Source organism: Euprymna scolopes, chromosome 30 (assembly GCF_053919585.1).
Source record: "Euprymna scolopes isolate OS-2025 chromosome 30, ASM5391958v1, whole genome shotgun sequence".
Taxonomy (NCBI): domain Eukaryota; kingdom Metazoa; phylum Mollusca; class Cephalopoda; order Sepiida; family Sepiolidae; genus Euprymna; species Euprymna scolopes.
Genome location: NC_136511.1, coordinates 48,068,823 through 48,081,234, shown reverse-complemented (window position 1 = coordinate 48,081,234; position 12,412 = coordinate 48,068,823). Strand labels below are relative to the sequence as shown.

Below are 12,412 nucleotides of genomic sequence, written 5' to 3'. Positions count from 1 at the left end.
ACATGTAAATGATCTTATTTCTGTTTACTTTTTATTTACTCTCTCTCTCTCTCTCTTCCTTTTTCTCTTTCTCTTTCTATTTCTCTCTCCCTATCTCTCTCCTCACTCACTCTCTCCCCCTCTCTCTCTCTCTCTCTCTCTATATATATATATATATATATATATATATATATATATATATATATAAGTTTGTTTTTGAAATATCGTTACTTTCAATGTATACCGTTTTCGTTTAACGGGTCTACATTGTTATGTTAAAAACAAGTCACCGTTAATTTTAGTTAAGCTCAATGTATCTATTTAATAGGGACAGAGCATATATAGTGTAAAATATTGTTGAAAATTCCAGGACTCACGTTTTCTTTTTATAACCTTCGTTTATTTCCTGAATTTTTTTTCCATTACAGCTGTTTCATTGATGAGTAGGCAATTTTACGATTCATGTTTCCATAAAAATATCCTGTCCCCATCAACTTCTTCAGGTGTATATCGATTAGATTTTTACAACAAAAGATGGAGGAAGTGAAGAGGCATGGCTTTGGAAATCTTTTTACCCAAATACGATGTTCAGCATGTTAAAAATATTACTTTTGTTGTAAAATTTTAATGAATATACATCTGAAGAAGTTGATGGTGACAGGATAATTGCCTCATCATCAATGAAAAAGCTGTAATGGACAAAATCCAGGAAATAAACGAAGGTTATAAAAATAAAACGTGAGTTTTTGAATTTTCAACTAAATTTTACACTAAATATTTATATATATACAGCCTTTGAGATTTGGAGAAAAAAAATCACTCGACCGGCGGTGAGGAGAAATTTACTCCACCCAAAATATTTTTACTCGTCCTACTTTATGGCTTTGTTTCAGTCAATAATAGTAAATAATTTTACAACAATGCAAGAAATTACCGTGTGTATAATCTAACAAGAAAATATTTGTTTAACTATTGTAAATCAACTATTTTATTACTACAAACATTTCAGTAAATATTCAACAAAACGTTAAAATACAACACCAGTTTCTTTATATAGCATCATTCATAGTATTGCTCCATATAAATAAGAATCATTTCTTCGGATGCTTGACGGAACGATGTGTTATTTTCCTCTTTCAAATGTTCGTCTTTACTTTTGTAAGCATGAAGTGTATGTAGTTGTAGGGCGAAGAATATTTTTTCAGAATGAATTTCAAAATCAGAGAGCTAAATGAACGCAACATTTTGACTACACGCCGAATGTGTAAATTTGACCTCTTGCTGACCTTAGCTGTACCACTCTTTTTTAAATACGATATTCCAACGGTCTCACAGCTAGAGATGAAAGAATTCACAAATGATGAGACATAGGTCATTCTAAGTCACCGCATATATGAGGGTCGTAAAATAAATAAGTTTTTCCCGTTTCTTTATTAAAAAAAATTGTATCGACTGGCGGGCGAGTGATTTATGATTTTTCGTCGCCCAAAGAAATTTTCAATCGACTGTGGCGACCGGTCGTGTAAAGTCTCAAAGGCTGTATATATATATATATATATATATATATATATATATATATATATATATATATGCTTAGAGAAAGTTTTCAAATGAGACAAGTTAATGGTACCGTCGGTTTCAAACCCGATAATTAGGACCGGTCCTAATTATCGGGTTCAAAATAGATGAGTATTGGCTGACGCGTGCTTGATATGACTATTCAAAACCGTCCTAATTATCGGTCTGAAACCGACGGTACCAATGACTTATATCATCTAAAATCTTTCTGTAAACAATATATATATATATATATATATATATATATATATACGCTTTTTCGGATTTCCTTGAAAAATTGAGCACTCTGCTGGATTTCCTTTTCCAAATAAACTAATCATATATATATATATATATATATATATATATATATATATATATATATATATATATATATATATATATATTATATATATATATATATATATATATATATATATATATATATATATATATATATATATATATATATACGAGGTTGGTTACAAAAGGAAAGGCTCCTATTGTTTAAACTCAACAAGTTAAAGAGCAATGAACACAAGAGTGTTACCATAAAAACAAGCAACGTTTTGTGAACCAGAATTAATTTTTCTACATAGTCACCTCTATTCTCAATACAATTTTGTAAGGAATTCAATGACGCATCTGTGTTTGTTATGCACATCCCTGACAGGCGTTGCACCCTCAATATCTGCAAAAGAGAGATGAAATTTACAGGTTAATTATGGTGTGCCATGTTCTTGGCTAGTTAAACTTTACACCAAAATTAAACAACAGGCGAATTAAAAACACCTGAGAAAATGATTGAAAAGAAAGGTATTTTACTGTATCTTTTTTTTTTAAAGATTTGATGAAGTGTTTATTTAAATAAAATTTAATAACAATTTTTAAAAAATAAAACTCGATTGCATTGTATAGACTTATTATCTGTCTATATATCTACAAAAGTGAGAATGTGTGTGTGTGCGTGTGTGTATGTGTGCGTGTAAGGACATTTCTCAACCTACACGCTCAACGAATTTTCAATTTACAGACACGTGGAAAACTTTTCATCAGTTTTCATCCAGAAAAAGAGCTGCTAAAGTGTCACAATTGGTACTTGATAGTTATCGGATTTGGCAACTGTTTCACGACTACGCATGCACATTCGTGAAACATGACAGCTTCTTTATGTTAAGAAAAAGTAGATTTGAAAACAATTTTTAAAGAACGTGTCAAGCTGGTCTAATGGTTATCGTGCTTGACTCACTATGTTTTAGGTCTGCTTTCGATCTCTGTTCGAATATCTTTTTTTTACTTATAAGTAGCGGACGGTTTAGAACAAAACATAATACTCGCATGCACATGTCTAAGTTTATTTGTGTGTGTGTGTGTGTGTGTGTGTGTGTGTGTGTGTGTGTCTGTTTTACATCAATTTTTTTAAAAGGAATTTAACGTTACGTTCATTAGCTACGGTATTTCTGTTTGTAATAAATAAGAAATCTGCACAAACTGAAATATAATATTTATTTCTATATTTTACGACAGGGCAACGCCGGGTGGCCGGCTAGTTTGTAATAATTCTTTTTTTAATATCAACAATGCGTTCTCAAACCAAAAAACTACTGATGCAATTAATTCCTTTTATTTTTAATTTCATTTTCATCTCAAACAAGGAACAGTGTCACTTTGATGTAGCGGGTTCCTATCGGAGACATAAGTTCTAGGGATACTGTGTAGTGAGTTGAGCAGCAAGATGTTTGTTCACATTACATTCGAACTTCTGTATGTCAGTACAGTTGAAAAAGCAGGAACTCGTAAGAAAATTCCAAAATTTAGCAGTATTGAGGAAGAAGCTATTAGAGTAGGAAGGCTTTCTTGCATATACAGATCCTACTTTGTAGGGAGAAATTTTGCCGCTTGTCGGGGGTATTCACGTCGAGGGGGTATAAGTGCTTGTAGTTCATCAGAGCATTCACCATTAAAATACATGTAGAACAGGTAGAGGTATGCAACATTACGTCAATCGGACAGAGGTTGAAGCATAGATAACAGTTCAGGACCTATCAGGTTGGCGACTGTCTTTTGAACCCTGTCCACGAGCGAGAGACTAGTAGCAGATGCACCAGACCAAATGTGACAACAATACTCCATACATGAGCGAATGGTGGCCTTGTAGGGATAGAAGATACTTTCAGACGTAAGTAGCTTTCTAGCACGGTAGAGAGAGCCCACCTTCTTCGCATCAGCCTTGCAAATGCTCTCAATGTAACTGTTACAACTCATATTCCCTGTGAACGTTAGTCTGATGAGTTTGAAAAAAGTACATTCAGGTAATGTATCTTTAGTTATAGTGATTGGTGGTTGAGAAGATTTCCTGTACTTATTGAAGGAAAACTATATATATATATATATATATATATATATATATATATATATATATATATATATTTAGTTATGTTATTTTTTAGGAGTGGTGTTTATTGTGGCCTGGTAAACCAACAGAAAACCTTCCTTAAAAAACTGGTTTCTTATAGCTTTTCATGTGTGTTGAATACGAATATCGCATTAAAATCTTCCGTAAATAAGTATTTTCCGTGTATTAAGTAAATAAATTGCGGGCGCTTGCTCGCACAACAATTGCTACCACCTATAACAAATTATTACATTGCTTACTGCCCGGAAAAATACTTATTTGCAGAAAATTCAAATGCGATATTCGTTTGTAGCACACCAGAAAACCTATAGACAGCAATTTTTTAAGGTAGATTTTGTGTTAATTTACCAGGCCACAATTACACCATAAACACCACCCCTACAAATGACGCCCCTCCCCTCCGCAAAAAAATGGTGGTCATTAAATTGGTGTTCGTTTTACGTTTAATCTATATATATAAAAGCGAAAATGTATGTATGTATGTGTGTTCGCTTTTTCTGTATGTCTACAAAAGGCTTTTTTGGCCGTCATTCTCGGTTGGCTCGCTCCTTCTTACAACTTTTTATATGCTGTCTTAATAATAATATCTACGACTAAGGAACTCGGGTCGAAGCTATCTTTAATTTACCCGACTTTTATAAGCTATTTTCGAGATATTTTTTGATCGCCGCGTAGCGGGGAAAACAGGAACTGGCTTCCAGCGAAAAACTAGGTCAAACATCACGCAACTTGACGTTGTCGCACTTGCTTATTTCGGTTTATAAACGTCAACTTAACACAACTATCGGTTCTTCTGTTCCCGTGGTCGAGATGGTTAGGTCGCAGGGTTTTTTTCCCCATTTCCTTTCCAACTCCGTGTCAAAGGTTCGGGGTTCAAGCCTACCTTTCTACTAAAACTTTTTTTTTCTTTTACACCTCCAAACACCCGGCCAATGTTGTTTTTTTAACAGGGTTGTTTTGACCTACCCCCACAACCACCAACACACACCTCCAAACATCCAGGTAACGCCAGGTACCTCCGCTAGTTGATTTAGAAAAGTGATTCCCCCCAAAATTTTAAATTTATAATTTTTTCATATGTGGGTAACTACACGTTTCCTGGAATTTTAAACATTATTTTCGTTTTCAGTACCTTCGTAAACTCATAATAGTGGTAATTTTAAAAGATTTTTTAGGGTGGAAACATACTGCACTTTTACCAATGTTTCAATCATAGTCATTTTTCTCCTAATTTTGCATATGAATTACAAAATATCTGATATTTCTCCAAAACCTTTAGCATTGATGGAGGGAAGACTAACACTTGCTGCTATAGTTTAAAATGATCTGAAATTACAGCAAGAGGAGACTTAATTCCAAGTAAATTTCACAGTGTGTAAATATTATTTGATACTGGAGATATTTATAATCGTACCCTATTTCCAAATGAGGGGAGGTATAACATGAGAAATATTTTGAATCAAGTTTCCCCTTGCTTTTATTTCAGCTCATTTGAAACCAAAGCAGCAAGTTCAAATTTACCCTTCATCAAGGTCAGAGGTTTGGAGGATATATATATATATATATATATATATATATATATATATATATATATATATATATATATATATATATATATATGTATATATATGTCGGTCTATAGTTTATTTAGGCGGAATTTTTCATTCAAGCAAATATTAAATGCAACGGATACATTTTGCATTATGCTTATTTTTGTAATTTTTCGATTTTTCGTATAATCTTTTTTATATCAAAATCAAAAATATTAATAAAAGTTCCATAACTGTTACTGTCATGAGCGCTTTCGATTCGTACACGAATCATCTCCAGGTGTTGAAGTAAAAGTGCGAAGGAGCGAAAATGAGAATTAAAAATGAAAACTAAAATATACTGTAAATAGCGTTAGGTGATGATAAGTTAAAATATATAGAGTCCGATTTGAAATTTATCCTTAGCCCTCAAAATCAAGAGAGATTCGGCCATTCACGTGATGATACCTGTTGATTTTGCGGTGGAAGTTTAGTTCTGTGGAGTTCTAGGAGGTTCAGACTCCCAGGCGTTGCCTTCTCTCTTTCAGAAGAGATTTGTTTCTTGCTAATCACCTGTGGCGCCTTCACCGGGGAATACCAACAGGGCTGCTCAGACACTTTTTGCAGATTAGAGTGCGCTTCCTCTTGGACGCTAACATCTTGATCACACTTTCCAACACTGATGTCACAGTTCTTGTAATGGGAAAGAACTAAATACCTTTGAACTGCAGTAAATCTGATTAAACCTCAGTCAGCGATGAACTAGTTTTTACAACAATGGCATAGACTCTGTTGACTTAAACGCCGAGAGAATCCCCACTCCAACTGCTGACTGAAAATCGCTTAAGCGTGCAAAGTAGTCGCGGGCTCCATCATTTAAATACTATGCAGATTGACGACTCACGTGCCGGGTAAATTTTTCATCGGTATTTGAGCGTGAGCATGACGTCACGGAATAAAAGACATATATAGGCATCAAGACCGAAGAAGAAAAAGAAGGAAAAAAAGAAAATTAAAACACGTGCGGATTCGAAATATACACTCGACAAGCACATGATGTCACCTCAGCTTCCGCTCTCTAAAAGCGAGCCGGCCGACCGTGGGTCTTAGGAAAGAATTACTGACAGCCCCAAAGCGGATTGGATTGTAACTCAAAACAAAGATCTGCTATATGACCCCTGGAAGGAAAAACGATTATTTTCTGTCGCGTTCAATACGAGTCGACGACTTGCGAGTGAAACCGAATGAAAAAGCAAACTTTTTTCTTTCACCTAAAAAAGTTCGTATTGGTTGATTTTAAAACTAATTACAACTTTACAAGAGAAACGTGCCCATTGGTAAGCTTTGGCGTTTTCTGTCAGCTTCATGGCATATCGACCATTTTAAGGTTCCTTAATATCGAAAGTTTCCATTTATACTAATGTCCCTGGACAATCTACGAATCCATATATCTTCTCTCCATTAGTGTACGGTTTAATACTTATTCCAAACGTCAAGTATCATTATTAGCTGACGCCCGGCGTTGTCTAAGCTTGAGCATGATATTTTGATTCATGGCGATTGCCTATTCATTATTATAGCATCAATATTGATTATCAATTATTATATATTACGAGGAATTATTTGAAACAACAATAATGATAATAATGTCGTTCATCAAATTCCGTCTTTGTTTGTTTAAAATATCGCGTCAGCTGATAATGAGGCTTGACGATCTTAAAAATAGTCTTTCTTCTCTTATAAATAAAAAAAAATGAAGAATTTTTACTGGGGAATATTTTACGTTACACCGGCCAAGGTTACACCGGTGTAACGTAAAATATTCTCCTGTAAAATTATTATTTTTATCTATATAAAAAGAAAGACTATTTGAAGATCGGATGTGTTTTTTAAAGATCGGATTTTCGATAGTTATCGGATGAATTTCTGTACAAAATATATCTAAGAATACTTCCAGGAATATAAATGAACTTTGTGTAAAATTTGTAAAGGCTAACACACACACACACACACACACACACGCACATACATACACACATATACACATACTCACACACATACACACACATACACACATGCACACCCACATACACACATACAGACACATACACACATACACATACATACACACACATACACACACATACACACACACACAAAGTTACTTTTACGTAATAGTAGAGATTACACATCAGAGAGCTTGCTATCTTCAATCAGAAAAGGTCCTGGATATGACCTTAAACTATATCCGATGGTGAGGCCCCAGCTTGCGGGCTTTGGAGAGTGAGGAGCCACCCTTTAATTGCCATTGCTCACAGGTCCACTCTGACCCGGAGTGGTAGTACCTGTTAGGGTCCCAACTATGGGTTAAATAGAAATCGACTTTAAAAAAAACAAACAAATATACTCTATTAAAAAATTATTCTTCAAAATCAATGGATTCGGGATTAAATAACCTGAACAGGGTTGATATGCCGTAAAACAAAAACAACCAACCAACCAATAACAGAGAGCATCCTATATATCTACAAAGCAACCGTTCATGCATGGACTATTGTTGTCACATTTGGGCTGGGACATCTATCACTAATCTCTTACTCTTTAACACGGTTCAAAACAGAGATTCAAAGCTAATAAGCTCCACACTATCCGCCAGTCTCCGACCTCTGTCCCATCGCCGTAATATTGAATCTCTGCATCTGTCTTAAAAGTACTTTAATGGAATGTGCTCTGATGATCTCATAGTATTTTTACCCCCTTCCCACCCTATATACAGCAAAATCCCTATCTTCCCTGTTGAGGTCCCTAGATGCTGGAAATCCTTCTGCTTCAATAGTTTCTTTCCTCGAACTGCTAAATTTTGGAAGTCCTTCCTATTTTCCTGATTCTCTGATTGTACGAACCCATCGACATTTAAATGTGATCTGAAAAGACATGTCGCCGCTCAACTCTCCACATTTCCATGTTAGACACGATTTCAAATCGTAGCTTCGTACGTTCCAAATAACAATATGTCTTGTTTGCGATGAAAAGGAATTAAATAAAAACACCTTTTCTTCACACTGGTCACAAGCATTTTTTCTCGATGTTAGGTTGAGATTGGGCAATCCTTGCGTTACTATAGATTTCTCGCGCAAGTGCGCTTGGAGACTTAAAAAATGATAACAATACCGAAACATTACGATTTATTTGATTCGCTATTTTATGCAGGAAATTGTAGCGCTGCCCATTTTTCTACGGCATTCGTTCGTAATCCGATCATTATATTATTTTGCACTCGACAAAACCGATTCCAGTGTCCACGAAAGTATCTATTACATTACTACATCAATCAATTGCTCTTAAAGAGTTGAAAAGGTCATTTGGAAGTTGTTTCCATGTGCGGGAGGATGAACGTCATGTATAAAAAAAATTAGTAATGTTGAGGCGAAATATTGATTCCTACATGCTATCTGTGTTGATTTCAGACAGTTCCCATATGCGTTCATATGCAATATGGTGGACATGGTTAAAATTACCTGCACTGATTCAGCGATGTGAAAATGCTGGGAAATCTGTTTAAGACACAATCAACGTGTTGGGCCCACATATTTCGATGTTATTCTCAAGATATGGCGTATGCTTAATATGGGGGTGTTCAGATGCCTTTCGTGTCATATAGCAGTTTAATGAAGACACCTCCAACTTAGGTTAGCACGTGTTATCAGGCAGGCTTTCTCGATTCTCTTGCATTTAAGGGAAGTAATGGTTGACCCAAATTATCTCAACTAACGATGCCAATAGATACGAGAGTAGAAAATGGGTCTTGGGTTTACTTTCGTTTCCCTTATGTTGTCCTTTAGTTCTTAGACTAGCCTGGGTGCCCGGCGTTGCCCGGGTGTTAAGAGGTGTATGATGAGCAAAAAAAAACTGTGGTAGTAAGCAGACAAGCTCGAACTCGTACCGCGAAGGAGAAAAAGAAAGTGAAAAAGAACGTGACGTCTTTGCCGTTGCATCTATCGCCAAACCGTAAGTGGCGAAGGTTTAAATTAAGGCTAGTCAGTCGAAAAGAGGGGAGGACTGTCGGAAATATCGGCGAAAAAAGCGACCCCTCCTTGTAGAAAAGTGACCAGTTGAGGGTGAGGGAATTAACAGTTTTGGCCAATTTTTCGATATTTGTCGTCCGAAGGGTTGAGCTTTAAAATGATACTGACTTCGTGAAAATCCGTCCTTTTTGTCAAAAATTTGGGCATAAATACATACATACATACACACATTTAAACAGACACATTTAAACAAACGATTTTTTTTTTGGAAAAAAGAAAGATTGCTTTGTTTCTATGAAAATATATATATGGTAATTAAGCTACACAGAACATTCCACCATATATATTTCATAAGTTACTACCTAGCTCAACGTATGTATCGAGCACTGTTGAAGCAAATATTGAAGATTTACGCATAAAATTATATCTTTGTATATTAATTTATGCGATTAAATGAGATATATATATATATATACATGTGTGTGTGCGTGTGTGTGTACATTTATTTATTTAATTATTTAGTTATTCTTAAGTCATTATGAAAACTTCAAGTATTTAGCTGCCAATTTACGGTCATTTTTCTTGCTTACGCCTAATGCTCGACACTGTATGTTTTTCGAACTGAATAAACGTTTTAAATTGAGTAAAACCACTAAAAATTTTCTCAGGTAGGTAGAAGAGTAAATTATCTTGCTTTTGATAACATTTATTTGTTATATATTTGTAAATTTTTGACAACTTTTTTGAATGTCTGTGGATTGTAAACCATACTCAACATGTGTTATTATATTTCTAATGGTACTCCGTCCTTTAGAATCAAAGAGACTTTTTAGACGGTAAAACTGGAAAATGTCATGACCTGTTGACTTAGAATGGGCGCTTTATGCCAAACTGAAAGTTGAGTAATTTTAAATTTGTACTCATTTAACATTAACGCATATTAATCCCCATTAATTCCTGACTGCGCCTCTAATGGATACCATGGTAATTAGTTCGCTCCACACCATCACTACAAAGGTCCATACAAAATTTCAGTTAGATCGGATTAGTAATTTCCGGAAAAAAACTAGAATAGATGTGTCATTACGATGACTAATCTCTATTAATTTTATTAACTCCTTACGGTGCATATAACAGATACCGTAAATACTTTGTTTGCTGTACCTTATCAAAACAAAGGTGCTTGCAAAATTTAAACAATGTCGATTCAGTTGTTTTCGACAAATTTCTAGAATATGAGGTATTGAGGTGACTAATCACCATTACTCCTTTTACAATGCATCGAACGGATACCATAATACTTAGTTCGCTGCATCTTATCATAACAGCTCATACAAAATTTTAAACAGATCAACACAGTAGTTTCCGAAATAACTTCTAGAGTATTATAATGTGGTGACTAATCCCTATTAATCTTTAATTGCATCGAACGGATACTATAATATTTAGTTCGTCGCACATCATCATAACAAACGGCATACATAATTTTAGTCAGATCAGCAAGTAGTTTCTGAAAAAAAGTTTAGCGGACAGACAAAGAGAAATATTGTATGGCATTATACTAGACCTGAAGACTCTTGACGGTCTTGTAGACAATCAGTGACCCATCAATAATCTCACGTGAAAAAGTCACCCAGGAGCTCTTCATCATATGCCATCATTAGGGCTAGGACAACAGCATATTCTTTTCGTTGTTTTGACTCTTGAGTATATATTCGTTAATATCTTATATATTTTTATATAGACTGGTGTGGTTCTCAGTTGATTTACTGTGTCGTACTGTGTTGGATATATACCCGAGAGTCAAAAGAATGAAAAGAATATTCTGTTGTCACAGCCCTAGTCATCATCCACTTTCCGTCCCACTCCGCTCATTTTACTCTGACGTCATCCGTTCTGAATCCATGCACTGTACATAGACTCAAAGATAAAAGCTTACAAGATCCACGGCGTAATAACGTTGGCACACCGGTTCCCGTTAGATCACCGAAGTTAAGCGACGTTGAGTCTGGCCAGTACTAAATTTTGGTAATGCCAGGTGCGGTATGTATGTGTGCGGAGCCTGGAGAGGGATAAGCGCCGCAGGCTATTCTTCGCAAAACACACGCCACCTGATATGATGCAGTGCCCCCCGATCCCGCAGGGTTAAAGGACACGTCTAATACCCACAAAGTCTCAGTCGTACGTAAATGTCTACGTCAATCTATATACGAAGAAGAGGTGTTTTTTTTTTGAACGAAGGTGTTTCAACTTCTATGGTCACTAGGTGATTCTAACGCAATATTGAGTCCTCATTAAATTTGTGCACGTTTATCAAGTAACATGTTTTTTATGGATTGGTTATTATATTGTTTCTTCTTCATCAATATATTCACAGCAAAGCATTCCATTGCAATGAATATCATTAAAACAATATGCCGTTAGCGATTTTGCTTGTCTTCAACGGATTTTAAGCACGTTCTTAAAACACGATTAATTAGTTCTCCTTATTTTTTAGCTATATTAAACTACATTATAGATATAAACCGAGATATATCTAGCAACAGATTTTGTAAAAGATCTTGTAAATATATATATATATATATATATATATATATATATATATATATATATATATATATATATATAAACCAGAGTCGACAGCATACAGAGTGGATGTACATTTCCACCCCTGAAAATTAGAGATGCTCTTAAAAAACCTTTGGGAGGAAATACAATCTACAGTTGAAAAATAACATTATTAATTAGGTAAATGAATTAAAAAAAATTATTATTATTATTATTATTATTATTATTTATTTATTTATTTATTTATTTATCTGCTTACAACGACTGTACAATTCCTGCGTTGACAAGCATTCAAAAAGACCGTACAGACGGTCGGGTTTCAATCCTGGCTTCAGGTA

At 34.8% G+C, this 12,412-nt stretch overlaps 1 protein-coding gene across 1 annotated transcript in view; it reads left to right on the top strand.

The window, feature by feature from the left end:
• The window catches only part of LOC145254795 (sodium-dependent neutral amino acid transporter B(0)AT3-like), a 340,072-nt gene that overhangs the window by 21,477 nt on the left and 306,183 nt on the right, over window positions 1-12,412 (top strand). The gene's annotated exons all lie outside the window — the stretch shown is intronic.